The sequence below is a fragment of the Delphinus delphis genome, chromosome 16 (assembly GCF_949987515.2).
Source record: "Delphinus delphis chromosome 16, mDelDel1.2, whole genome shotgun sequence".
Classification (NCBI taxonomy): Eukaryota; Metazoa; Chordata; class Mammalia; order Artiodactyla; family Delphinidae; genus Delphinus; species Delphinus delphis.
In genome coordinates, this window is record NC_082698.1 from 22677752 (window position 1) to 22689769 (window position 12018).

Sequence of the window (12018 nt, forward strand, 5' to 3'; positions counted from 1 at the left end):
AAAGAGCAAGTAAATCAGGGAAGGTACAATGTGCGACTATTTTATGTAGCACTAAGAAAAAATGTGCTGGTAATTAAATGACAATAGTTCTTCAATTGTAAGATGGTTCTTGATTTCAACTATGATACAATGTGGACAATGTTCATCTACCAACTGATGAAATCAGAAAATGATATTAAAATTTTAATAAGCACTTATTCTTACTAACACCACCATTCCCTTTTATATTTTTTACATGTGCCCATATAGAATATGTTGTCAAGTTGTACACTCCCATTTGTTGACTTCCTTTACTCTTCTTATTTTTTTGGTTAAACAAAGGTATTTGCGTCGGGCTCATCCATTAACTTAGACATGGCGAACACGAGGTACATATGCTATGCTGCCAACCCTCCCGGCTTTTTAAACTACTCTTAACCCTGGGGAGACATCACAAATCAATCAAAAACATTCTTACAGAGCTTCAGGAAGACTTAGGGGCTTTCTCACAGGTGAGGTGACAGCATATTTGCTTGTTGAAGCTAGGGCTCTTCTGAGAGTCACAATGAGAGCTATTAATAAATGGTTGAGTAAAAGTATGAAATGAGAGCATCCTAGGCAACACGGGATGTATTGTCTCTCCACTCATAAAAGTTCCATTGATTAGAGTTAGCATGAAACTTGAAACATATTTGCCAACTTTGTCTAAAAATAGGGTTCTATTGGAAACAAAAAAATCTTTGGGCTAGACTGGCGGCCATGTGAATTTATGATCTCCTTGAGGAATCTCGATCATTCTTGCCTCCAAGCAACTCTCCTGTCTGTCCATCCCCATCTCCTGACTTGCTTTCTATCCTTCCTTAGCTGTGTTTGCCTAAATTCTAGCCTTATCACTTGGGAACTCTGAACACTTCTTTGCTGAGGCCGCTCCTTACAATTTTTGTGCATGGGTCCTTCAATACCGGTGTCACCCTGATGATTACAGTGGCTTAGGAATTGTCCCCAATCATACGCTGATATGACAGTTGGATTTATTATGTGTCAGATAAACATGGAAAAGTCAAGAGACAATGAACCACAGAACAGACACCATTTGCAAGAATGATACTATACAATAAAGATAGACTGAAAAAGTGAAGTTTATAATTTGTAAAATGTCTAAATATTTTCTTTTATTTCTGACTAGAAATTTTTGAAAAACTTATGGGAACTATAAACACTCTAAAAGACATGAACTGCATATTGAAGTGAGGTGAGAAAAATAATTCCATTAAATGGCTTGATGTTTTGACTATATAATGCAAATAATCTAAACAAGTGAAAAAACATGTAAAAATACAACATATCTGATTACCTTGTGTTCTTTGATTCAAAGTACACAATTAAACACATACTTCCGTATTTAAAGAAGTTAAATAAGAATTGGGGCCATGATGTTCCTTCTTCATTAAAAAAAAAGTTAAATCATACATTGGGCTGATTTCTATTCTCTTCTGTTTCAAGGCCACATGGCTATGTCTCTTCTGTCTTGAGGGTAGAAAATGAAGGCCACATGGCTATGAAACACTACTGTTCTTTTTCATGGCAAAATTGCTTTGTTCAGCTGTTTTGAAAAGAAGAATCCAAGGATAAAGAGTTCTGTCATAAACATGAAGGCTTATATTTTAATTTCATAATACAGAGTGAAGGAGGAAGTTAGGAAGAAGAAAGAGACAAAGATTAGAAAGAAGGTAAAGGAAAAGAAAGATAACGAATACTTAAAAAAAAAAAAAAAACTGTCTAGACAGCTGAAGACAAAGGCAGTTACCTACCTGCCCTTCTGTCTCAGTATTTCCTATCAAGCAATACAGACCATTGAGAACAGATACAGATGTAGATATACATATATATCTGTACACATATCTCATGATATATCATTTATATATAGCATGGTATATACATCATGCCCTCTGCGTAATTTAAAGGTAAGAATGTCTGATTTTCACAATAAGTAAGAAGAAGAAAATAGCCAGATGCCAGCGGTAATTGCTCATCCTCCCACTCTACTCCTGCCCCCGCTTAAAGCTTTGTGACAAGCAAAGACATATGGAGAATAACAGTGGAGAAGAGAAAGCTTAAGCTTACTCTGAAACCACCACTATTAGTATAAAAATCCTAAAAGCGTTTCTTGGTAGATCAGAGCATGGACTACACGAAGAGACCTAAAAATACGCATGATTTAAAGGGCAGTTTGATAGGCGTAGCTTCTGAAGGAGGAAAAGGGCCAAAATAAACACCTTTTGACAACTGGGGGAAGGGGAAGATAAGCAAAAAGACAACATATAGGGTTTCAAAATAAAATTGCAGGTCTGCAAGCCACAGAAATGTAAGGACTTAACTCCACCCCCACCGCCAGAACAACAGGAAGATCTATTCCAGTGTCTACACAGATGGAATAAAGTATCTTTAAGAATCTTAGAAAATACAACACCACAAAAATTCACAACATTAACAAAACCGTACGGATCTATTGAAAAATTCAGAAAACCAAATTCCAAACACATCAACTGCAGATAATTCTCCAGAAAAAACAGGAAGCAGAAGAAAACTGCAAATATCAATAAAAGTCCAAACAGAATTAAATACGCTCAAACAAGCATTGGAGGATAGGAAAACCGCCTTGAATCAGAAATTCAACAACTGTACATGTAAAATAACATCAAGTGAAAGGTTTTGCACAGTGGAGCATATGCTTTAAAAAGTCTTTCTTTTGTTTGCAAGCTCTAATATTTAAAGTCTTCTAGTTGTACATAAAAGAGATGTCTATTTACTAATTAATTCAGTTACCAATGCGTGTTTAAAATAACATAATTACCCTTTTCACACATGCCATAAAACAGCATTATTTGAATTCTTTAAATCATCTTTGCCATTCCTGTTTTCATTACGATTGAAGTTACTTTTTGGGTCTTCTAACACGTTTACCTGGAATATACCACTGTTATTTTTCTCTAAAATATTTGAGATAAATTATTATTTCTGTAAATATTTTTCTTTCTCTAAGTTATTTTTGAATCTATCATCGAGGCTGCCCCTAAAATTTATAGTCTGAGACATGGTACTAAATCATGAGAAGTTAGGACAATTTTTTTTTTAAATACGTCTAAAATTAAATTGAAAAATTGGGCTGATTGGTGGAGCTAGTTGCTATGTTGTTTTTAAAGTAGTCTTCAACAGGTTTATTAAACCTCATTAAAAATATTCAACATTTACAATTGGAAGTAATGATTAGTAATTTATCTTAAATGTATTTGTTTCCTTTCAAAATTCCTTTCCTTTCAAAAGTCACAGGAATTTATATTTATCAAAACTAATACTGTTTGATGTCTCTTCAATCTAATATGCATTCCCCAGACAGTCCTTTGATGGAGAAAATGAATTCAGAAACCACCTCATAGTGTGAGATTTATAAGGTGACTTTTACTTTTTTAAACTGGGGAGTAAACGGCACATAGTATGTTTCTGGAGTATTGTACTTTCAGAGGAAAATGTCAAAAATCCAACAGAATTTTAAAAAAACTTTTCATGTCAGTGATTCAGAACTGTTTACACACTTCTGAAACGGGATTGTTACTTCAAATCATGCCTCTGTGCATTGGGCAGGCTGAACTACATAGATTCAAATCATCCTCTGACATCTCTCCCTATTCTATGGTTCTGATTAAAGCAGAATGGCTTCAGGGAAACTTTACAGTAGCAGATAAAAGTTTATGGTTTTTTGTGGAAACGAAATGATGTCTGACAACTGGTCAGAGATAAAATGAGATGCTTCCTGAAGTGGCCAGGTTCAGGGTACACTGCTGGGCAACAGCTGGAGATAAATCTGTCAGCACGATTCTATTTTCCTTGTTTCCAGGTCCAAACAGTTCCCTTCGCAGATATGTTTTTCTCTTTCACAGAGCTGCAAATCAATATTTACTTTTATTGGAGAAACGTATGTGGTAGATGTGACTTAGTTCCCAAACTCAAGCATGCAAGAGAACATGGGTAGGGAATTCTCTCCCAGTCGTTCGCGGAAGGTTCACATGCCTCTAGGAAAATCCAGCAAGTCTACCCTCCAGTCTGGCATGGTTGTTGCTGCGGACCATGTTGTTCGAGGCCACATGCTTTCTGGAAGAATGCTGCCTCTCGGATTCCACGCCACATGCTGGCATGTGATTCTTTCCTATATTGGCACAGATATTGGTTTTCTCATGATTAGTAGAAGCAGCTGTGAGACCTCTCCAAACAGCCACGTAAGCAATTCGAATTTTGAAGACGGGAGGAAGGACAGAAGGGCAGATTCCTCGTGGTGACTGGAGACAACAGAAAGATTTATAGGGACATTGAAAGCATCCTCTTCTGTTTCCCCACATATGGCTAGGAAATACTTTGGGGAGGTTTCCCACCTTGCTTGGGAGAAAAGGTGCTATCAAGATAATAAATTTTTGCATTACAAATTTGAAACATTGATAACAAAACATTTGGTATGTAATTTCCACTAAATAGTGGGTATGCCATCCATATACAGCTACTGTGTTTTGTCTTTTTAATGTAAAGATTTTGCCTCTTCCCCGTGGGGAAACATTCTTTGCTTAATCAGTTTCTTTAGTTAGGAGAGCTTCAGAAATGGCTAGATTTAGAGGTGCTATCAGCCTGAGATGATTAAAGACCTAAAGGAAGTCATTTGCATCACTCACTGAAAGACAAAGTTAAGGGCTATATATTTTGTAAAATACCCAGACACACACATTGATTTTGCGGTGGACCACCAGCCTCTACACCCAGTCCTGGGGAAGCAGAATTTAATGCCATTTTGAAAAGTTAATTAAACCCACTGATGTATGACCAATAAAAATGTAAGCATGTCAGAACGCTGGTATTGTGCGGAGGCGCTCCAAGAGAGCAGACTTCATGACGGAAAGGCTGTCTTAAGAATGGTGCCAACCCCAGCCCTCGTCTCTCCACAGAAGCCCAGAGAAAATAATACAATCAGGAAAAACGATTGAGAAGTCTAATGGCGTAATGCAATATTAACTACACCAAATTATAAGCCAAGGCATCTGAACTCCTTCCTCCCCCCATTCATTTATTTAGAAACATGTATTTAGTTCCTGAAATGCACTAGGCAGTGTGCCAGCTCTGAAAGATGTAGTCCTCGATAAGAAAAACGAGGTCTTTGATTTCAAGGAGTGAATATTCAGTGGTTTACGATTGTACTACCGTATGTTCTTCGACAGGTTACTTTTCCTCTCTGGGCCTCAATTTCCTTATCTGTCAGTTGACTAATAATCTGTGATTCTATTTTTGTCACAACCCTGGCAAACAGGGCATGCAAGATGATACGTAGATTTGGAGGAAGGCAATGGAGGGGTCATGGATCTGATTTAGGACCAGGCTTTGGAGAATCCTGGCTTGGAACAAGGGCTAGAGACAGAGATTTAACACGGAGAGGAGCTGAATCCACAGGGGAAAGGCTTTATCGGCTCTCTTCCAGAAGGAGGGTTTACATGGGAAGGGAAAAGTGGATGAATGCAGGGAAAGCACTAGGCTGTCACGCTACCATGTTACTGCCCTCAGTCCTCACAATAACTTTGTAAGTTTGGAATTTCCCCTTGTTCCCATTGTAGAGATGAGGAAACTGAAGTGAAGCAAGATGAAAATGTCAAAGATTACACACTTAGCACCCTGTGAAGTCTGCTCCACCCCAGTTCACTTTAAAGCCTATGTGTTTCTTTCTCATCATGTGGACTCTCCTTGAATGTATAAAGAAAAGAGAAACAGCAAAGGAGGAGAAAGCACTTCCTGCTGGGGGGAATTTTTGTGGAGTTATGTGGAAGAGGTGGCATTTAGGCTGGGTCTGGTTAGGACATATGACAAGGAAGAGCAGAATTGGATATTATAGGCAAAAAATGCAATATAGATAAAGAAACAGAGTGAAAAACTGAAGACTGCAAAAAGGATAGTAAGACTGAAACTTATAGTGTAGGTAAAGAGATGAAAAATAAGAGTGGAAATGTAGTTTGAAACAGTTTGTTCAAGGCTTTGAATACCAGGCCAAGTAAATATTTTAGACTAATAGCCAAATGACAGAGGGTACAGCATTAAAGGTTTCTGAGCAAAGCAGTGGTGTATTCTGAATTGTGTTTTGGAAAGATTAATTTCCCATCACTTTCAAATTGCCTGAAGTTCTTTTTTTTTAATTAAAAAAATTTTTTAACATCTTTATTGGAGTATAATTGCTTTACAATTGTGTGTTAGTTTCTGCTGTATAACAAAGTGAATCAGGTATACATATACATATATCCCCATATCTCCTCCCTCTTGAGTCTCCCTCCCACCTTCCCTATCCCACCCCTCTAGGTGGTCACAGAGCACCGAGCTGATCTCCCTGTGCTATGCGGCTGCTTCCCACTAGCTACCTGTTTTACGTTTGGTAGTGTATATATGTCAATGCCACTTTCTCATTTCATTCCAGCTTACCCTTCCCCCTCCCTGTGTCCCCAAGTCTATTCTCTACATCTGCGTCTTTATTCCTGTCCTGCCCCTCCTTGGTCCTTCAGAACCTTTTTTTTTTTTTTTAGATTGCATATATATGTTTTAGCATACGGTATTTGTTTTTCTCTTTCTGACTTACTTCACCCTGTACGACAGACCTGAGGTCCATCCACCTCACTACAAATAACTCAATTTCATTTCTTTTTATGGCTGAGTAATATTCCATTGTATATATGTGCCACATCTTCTTTATCCATTCATCTGTTGCTGGACACCTAGTTTGCTTCCATGTCCTGGCTATTGTAAATAGTGCTGCAATGGACATTGTGGTACGTGACTGTTTTTGAGTTATGGTTTTCTCAGGGTATATGCCCAGCAGTGGGATTGCTGAGTCGTATGGTAGTTCTATTTGTAGTTTTTTAAGGAACCTCCATACTGTTCTCCATAGTGGCTGTATCAATTTACATTCCCACTAACAGGGCAAGAGGGTTCCCTTTTCTCCACACCCTCTCCAGCATCTGTTATTTGTAGACTTTTTAATGATGTCCATTCTGACTCGTGTGAGGTGGTACCTCATTGTAGTTTTGATTTGCATTTCTCTAATGATTAGTGATGTTGAGCATCCTTTCATGTGTTTGTTGACAATCTGTATATCTTCTTTGGAGAAATATCCATTTAGGTCTTTTGCCCATTTTTGGATTGGGTTGTTTGTTGATTTGATATTGAGCGGCATGAGCTGCTTGTATATTTTGGAGATTAATCCTTTGTCAGTTGCTACATTTGCAAATATTTTCTCCCATTCTGAGGGTCTGACTGAAGTTCTTGGTTGACAGCACCAAGGACCCTGAAATTTGGGGGAAGAAAATTTAAAATGGTTCCTGGCTCATTTTCTAGGTTGGCCTTTGTTGTCTAATCCTATTGGTTCATTTTTTGTTCTCTCCCCAGCCCCCATCTTCTAAGATATGTTAGACCCAGTGTTCCAGTATGTCCTACAGAGTTTCAGGCTACTTTGTTCCTTTTAGTTAAGCCATGACACACAGTTCCACATGTAAGTAAGCTCTGATAAACATTGCTTCCTGTGTTACTGCATTGCTCTCTGTGTATAACCTTGATGAGGGTGGGTCTGTGGAGCAGAGCAGCTCAGACACAGCCTCTTAGATAGATGTAAGAAAATACTCTAAACTCCTTGCATGTTGCCTTCCTCCCTACCCTCGAGCCCATTCCAGCAAAACACAGGCTCTCTCTTTTGATTTAAAAAAAATCCTCTGGGATCTGAGCCAATGGTTCCAAGAATGAATATGGGGATATTGTTTTAACTATCCATTTTCCCTTTCATTGGAAGATCTCAGAGAATACAGGAAAACAAATAATGACAGGTCTTAATTTTTGTGTCTTTCTGGAATTATTCCATCACAGTGCTATCCAAATGCCAGTGGACCCTGAATACCTTTTAAAAGGGAAACGATGCCTTTGATCCCCAAGAACATGTTTGTGAACCCAGATCAAGAAGAACTGTTGTACAGTCAGCGTCTGTCTCTGCAAGCAGTGGAGTACAGTTTACAACAGGTCTCAGAATTATTCGCTCTCCAGATGGCTGGGGAATTACTTCCTGATATCAGACCCACAGTATTTTGTGTCTAATCCTGAAGCTTGTATTGTCGCTGCACTGACTGCTTTTTTTGTAAATATTAAAAAGAATCAACTTACATCTTCCACTAAATTTCTAAATAGGACTCTGAGTTCACTCAAAACCAAACAAAAAAAATGAACATACAAAGTAACGTTCATTCTTTCTCAAATGACAAATGCAGAGGTGGTTCCTAATTGTCTTACTGATAGCTGGGCACTAGATTCAGTGACTATCTAATTAGATACATTTTATTGGAAGCCTAAAAATGAGCCATTAATGGTTCTCTTTCGATTAAATGTTAACCAATAACCAAGAGGTGGGGTATGCTTGAATATTTCCTTCAAGATTATTTACTGGTAAGTTTGGAGAGGTTCTAAATTTCATAAGCATTAGTAACAAAATATCCCAAGAATGTAGACTATATAAAAGCTTAATTTACTGTAAAATGTAATACCTCCCAATATTAAAAAACTCAACCTATCGTAACTTTGGCCAGTTGTTTCTTTTATTAGAACATTCAATCTAAAAATGCTGTGTATGTTAAGACTATCCAAAACTCAAATTGTTAGAATTAATTTTCTGTTAAAATGCATATCTAAGATTTTATTCTATCTATAGACAATTATTTTATACTAACAGTCTGCTAGAACACAGGATGCCTGTAATGGGTTTGTTATTAGCTTGTAAATAGAGGACAGTATGTCACTTTGTGGTCAGGGAAGATAAATACAAATTATGGATGGCAAATATAAAATGAAAACATAGCTCTCTTGCCACAACAAATTTCCCTTTGGCCCGCCTCCTGTAAGTTAAAATCGACCTAGTGTTTAGGATGAAACTGGAACTATTCCCTTCACCAGTGAAATCTGAAATCTCATTCATTTTAGAGAGACTCAGAGTACCCTGAACAAGAGAGTTCCATTCTGAATAGACTGCATAACAAGAGGAGAGAATGGTCCTAAGGGAGACTGCCCATATGCAAAGTCTAGAGAAAGTCAGTAACTGAAACAATTGCATTAATTCTTCCCCCTGCTTATCTGGCAACTAGTTCTAAGGATTTTATATCAAGTTGATTTTATTGTTCCCATAATATGACTGTCCTGGGTTTACTGGCAGCTCATCTTCATTTTATTTCCTTTGAATGTTTAATTGTTCATGAAAGACTCCCCGCCTCTTCCCACTGGTACTCTCCAATTCTATAGAACCTGATAATAGAGATGTCTTTACAGCATCCAGTGTGGGACTTCATAAACTCCTTCCACTCTCAAGACAGTACCTAGATTAAGATGATTAGGGTGTTTTGCCAGCATATACACAGTTCCTGATTCTTGCTCTACAGAAGGTCGTTTACTGAAAGTGATTCCACATGTCTTTTGTTTGCCTTAATCCTAATTCTTCCCAGACTTTTTTTTTTTTTTTAATATCAGATCTCAAGCAGGATTCAGATTGTGTGATTAATCAGTGAACAGCCTTTTGTTGGCTGGAAGTATGAAAAATCCAGGGATGATCACCTGAATTGGTGTGGCTTTCACATCTAATTTTTGTTACAATCTTGACTATAATGCTTCCAGATTTATTTTAGATTTGTTCTCTGTAAGACCAAAATTGATTTTCACATGCTCTGTTATTTATAAGCACCTACTTCTGCCTCCACATGCCTCTCTTTTTCCTCCCCGTCCCTCTCCTCTTGCTTTCTCCTCCCATTTCCCAACCTCTCTGTCTTCTTTGTAATGACTGTACTTGGCAAGAGTTAGGTATGGCACATGTCGAAAACATTAGCATGCAATTGTCATGGAGAATGAAGGTTAAACCTCATAGCTGCTGAAATAATGTATTGCTATTAATTATTAAGATTTTTTAAAGCGTGTAGGAAAAATTAGTAAAAATCCATGATAATAAGTAGACAGCCATTCGCTTAACTGTCAGTACATTTGTTCGATGCAGAGGGATGTTGTTTATAGCTCCTTTCCAAAAGCATATCCCCCGTAATCTTGTCAGTGTCCTTCAAGAGTGCCAACAGAGATGGAGAAAGCTTTCCTTGGCTACTTTCTCATGCTGGGCATTATAGGGGATAATGCAGAGCTCTAAATCTGTCCCTGTTTCCTGAGGCCCGATCCTAGTATTGTTGAAATAGCTGACCAGATTAGATGGAAATGTTGCTTATAGCAACAGCACATGTTAGTGACAGGTAAAGCCTCGTTACACAGCAATTCCAGCATTGGATCCTTTATACGCCAACATGTGCTGTGTGTTGTCATAGGGAGTAATTAAAAATGAAAAGGCTATGTATGATGACTGTTCTTTTTTTTTTTTTTCCAGAAACTAAGCTCTATTTCAAGAAACAACTGTGCAACTGTAGTAGTAGCTTTTTGGGTGTATGTGTATGCATGTGTGTATATGAAGGAGGGGAAAGAGAAACAGAGAGGAGAGATGGATCAAAACAAAGAGAAATAGAGAGAGAGAACCTAGTAATATAATGTAACCACAGCCAAAAAAAAATAACGCATAATGTTTATTTAGTGTCCTAAATATGTCAGGTAAGGCAGGACTGAGACTAGGATGAGGCAAGTGTGTAACTCACTTCAGAAGTGAAATTTAAGGAGATACCAAAAAACTCAGCCACCAAGATAGATAATATTTTAAAGCAGTATTTTAAAAATCAAAATTAATAGAAAAATCCCATTTTGAAAAAGTATCAAAATATTAAATAAAGACAAGGTCAATTATAGGATGCTAAACTCTCCACCTACATTGTCTGGTTTAATATCCAAACAACCATATAAAATTGTGTTTTTTGTTGTTGTTTTATAAGCCTTTATTCAGCAAACAAAAACATTTAAAAAAATTTCCCAGTGAAACTGACTACAGGAAAAATTTGAACCAATCTACTTACTTCTAATTTTCCAGGTATTACTATATTATTTTTGCTAATAAGTTACACTCATTTCTTTTTCTTTATTGAAGTATAGTTGATTTACAATGGTGTGCAAATCTCTGCTGTACAGCAAAGTGACTCAGTTTTACACATAGATACATAAGATGATTGATGCAGAGTTATGAGACTTAGTGCTATTTAAAAAACAGTGAAATTCTTAAATCAATGAGTTAATAAGTCCATGTAGAAATTCACTCTAAGTACCTTATTAAAGCCTACTTACATAGGACATTTAGACATGGAAGCAGTGTCTAGACCATGGAGAAGAGATGATCTGGTTACTTCACCTCAATTTACAATGGCCCAACACTATTTTATCCCATGCACATAACTGCTTATATCATTGAAAGCCTATAGCAGCAAATAAATGGGAAGTGTATTCTTTTTAAAATAGTATTTTCTATTATGGTTTATCCCAGGAGATTGGATATACTTCCCTGTGCTATACAGTAGGACCTTGTTTTTTATCCATTCTAAATGTAATAGTTTGCATCTACCAACCCCAAACTCCCAGTCCATCCCTCTCCCTCCACCCCTCCCCCTTGGCCACCACAAGTCTGATCTCTATGTCTGTGAGTCTGTTTGTGTTTTGTAGATAGGTTCATTTGTGCCGTATTTTAGATTAGACATATAAGTGATATCATACGGCATTTGTCTTTCTCTTTCTGACTTACTTCACTTAGTATGATAATCTCTAGTTGCATCCATGTTGCTTCAAATGGCATTATTTTGCCCTTTTTTATGGCTGAATAGTATTCCATTGTATATATGTACCACATCTTCTTTATCCATTCATCTGTTGATGGACATTTAGGTTGTTTCCATGTTTTGCCTATTGTGAATAGTGCTGCTATGAACACTGGTGTGCATGTATCTTTTTGAATTATAGTTTTGTCTGGGTATATGCCCGGGAGTGGGATTGCTGGATCATATGGTAATTCTATTTTTAGTTTTCTGA

General features: G+C 37.3%; 1 non-coding gene across 1 annotated transcript; it reads right to left on the reverse strand.

Annotated features, from left to right (window-relative positions):
- Positions 1-11305: 11305 nt before the first annotated feature.
- On the reverse strand, positions 11306-11435 carry LOC132440118 (small nucleolar RNA SNORA20). The gene has a single exon (XR_009522523.1). It is a non-coding gene; the product is annotated as a small nucleolar RNA SNORA20 (small nucleolar RNA).
- Positions 11436-12018: the final 583 nt, after the last annotated feature.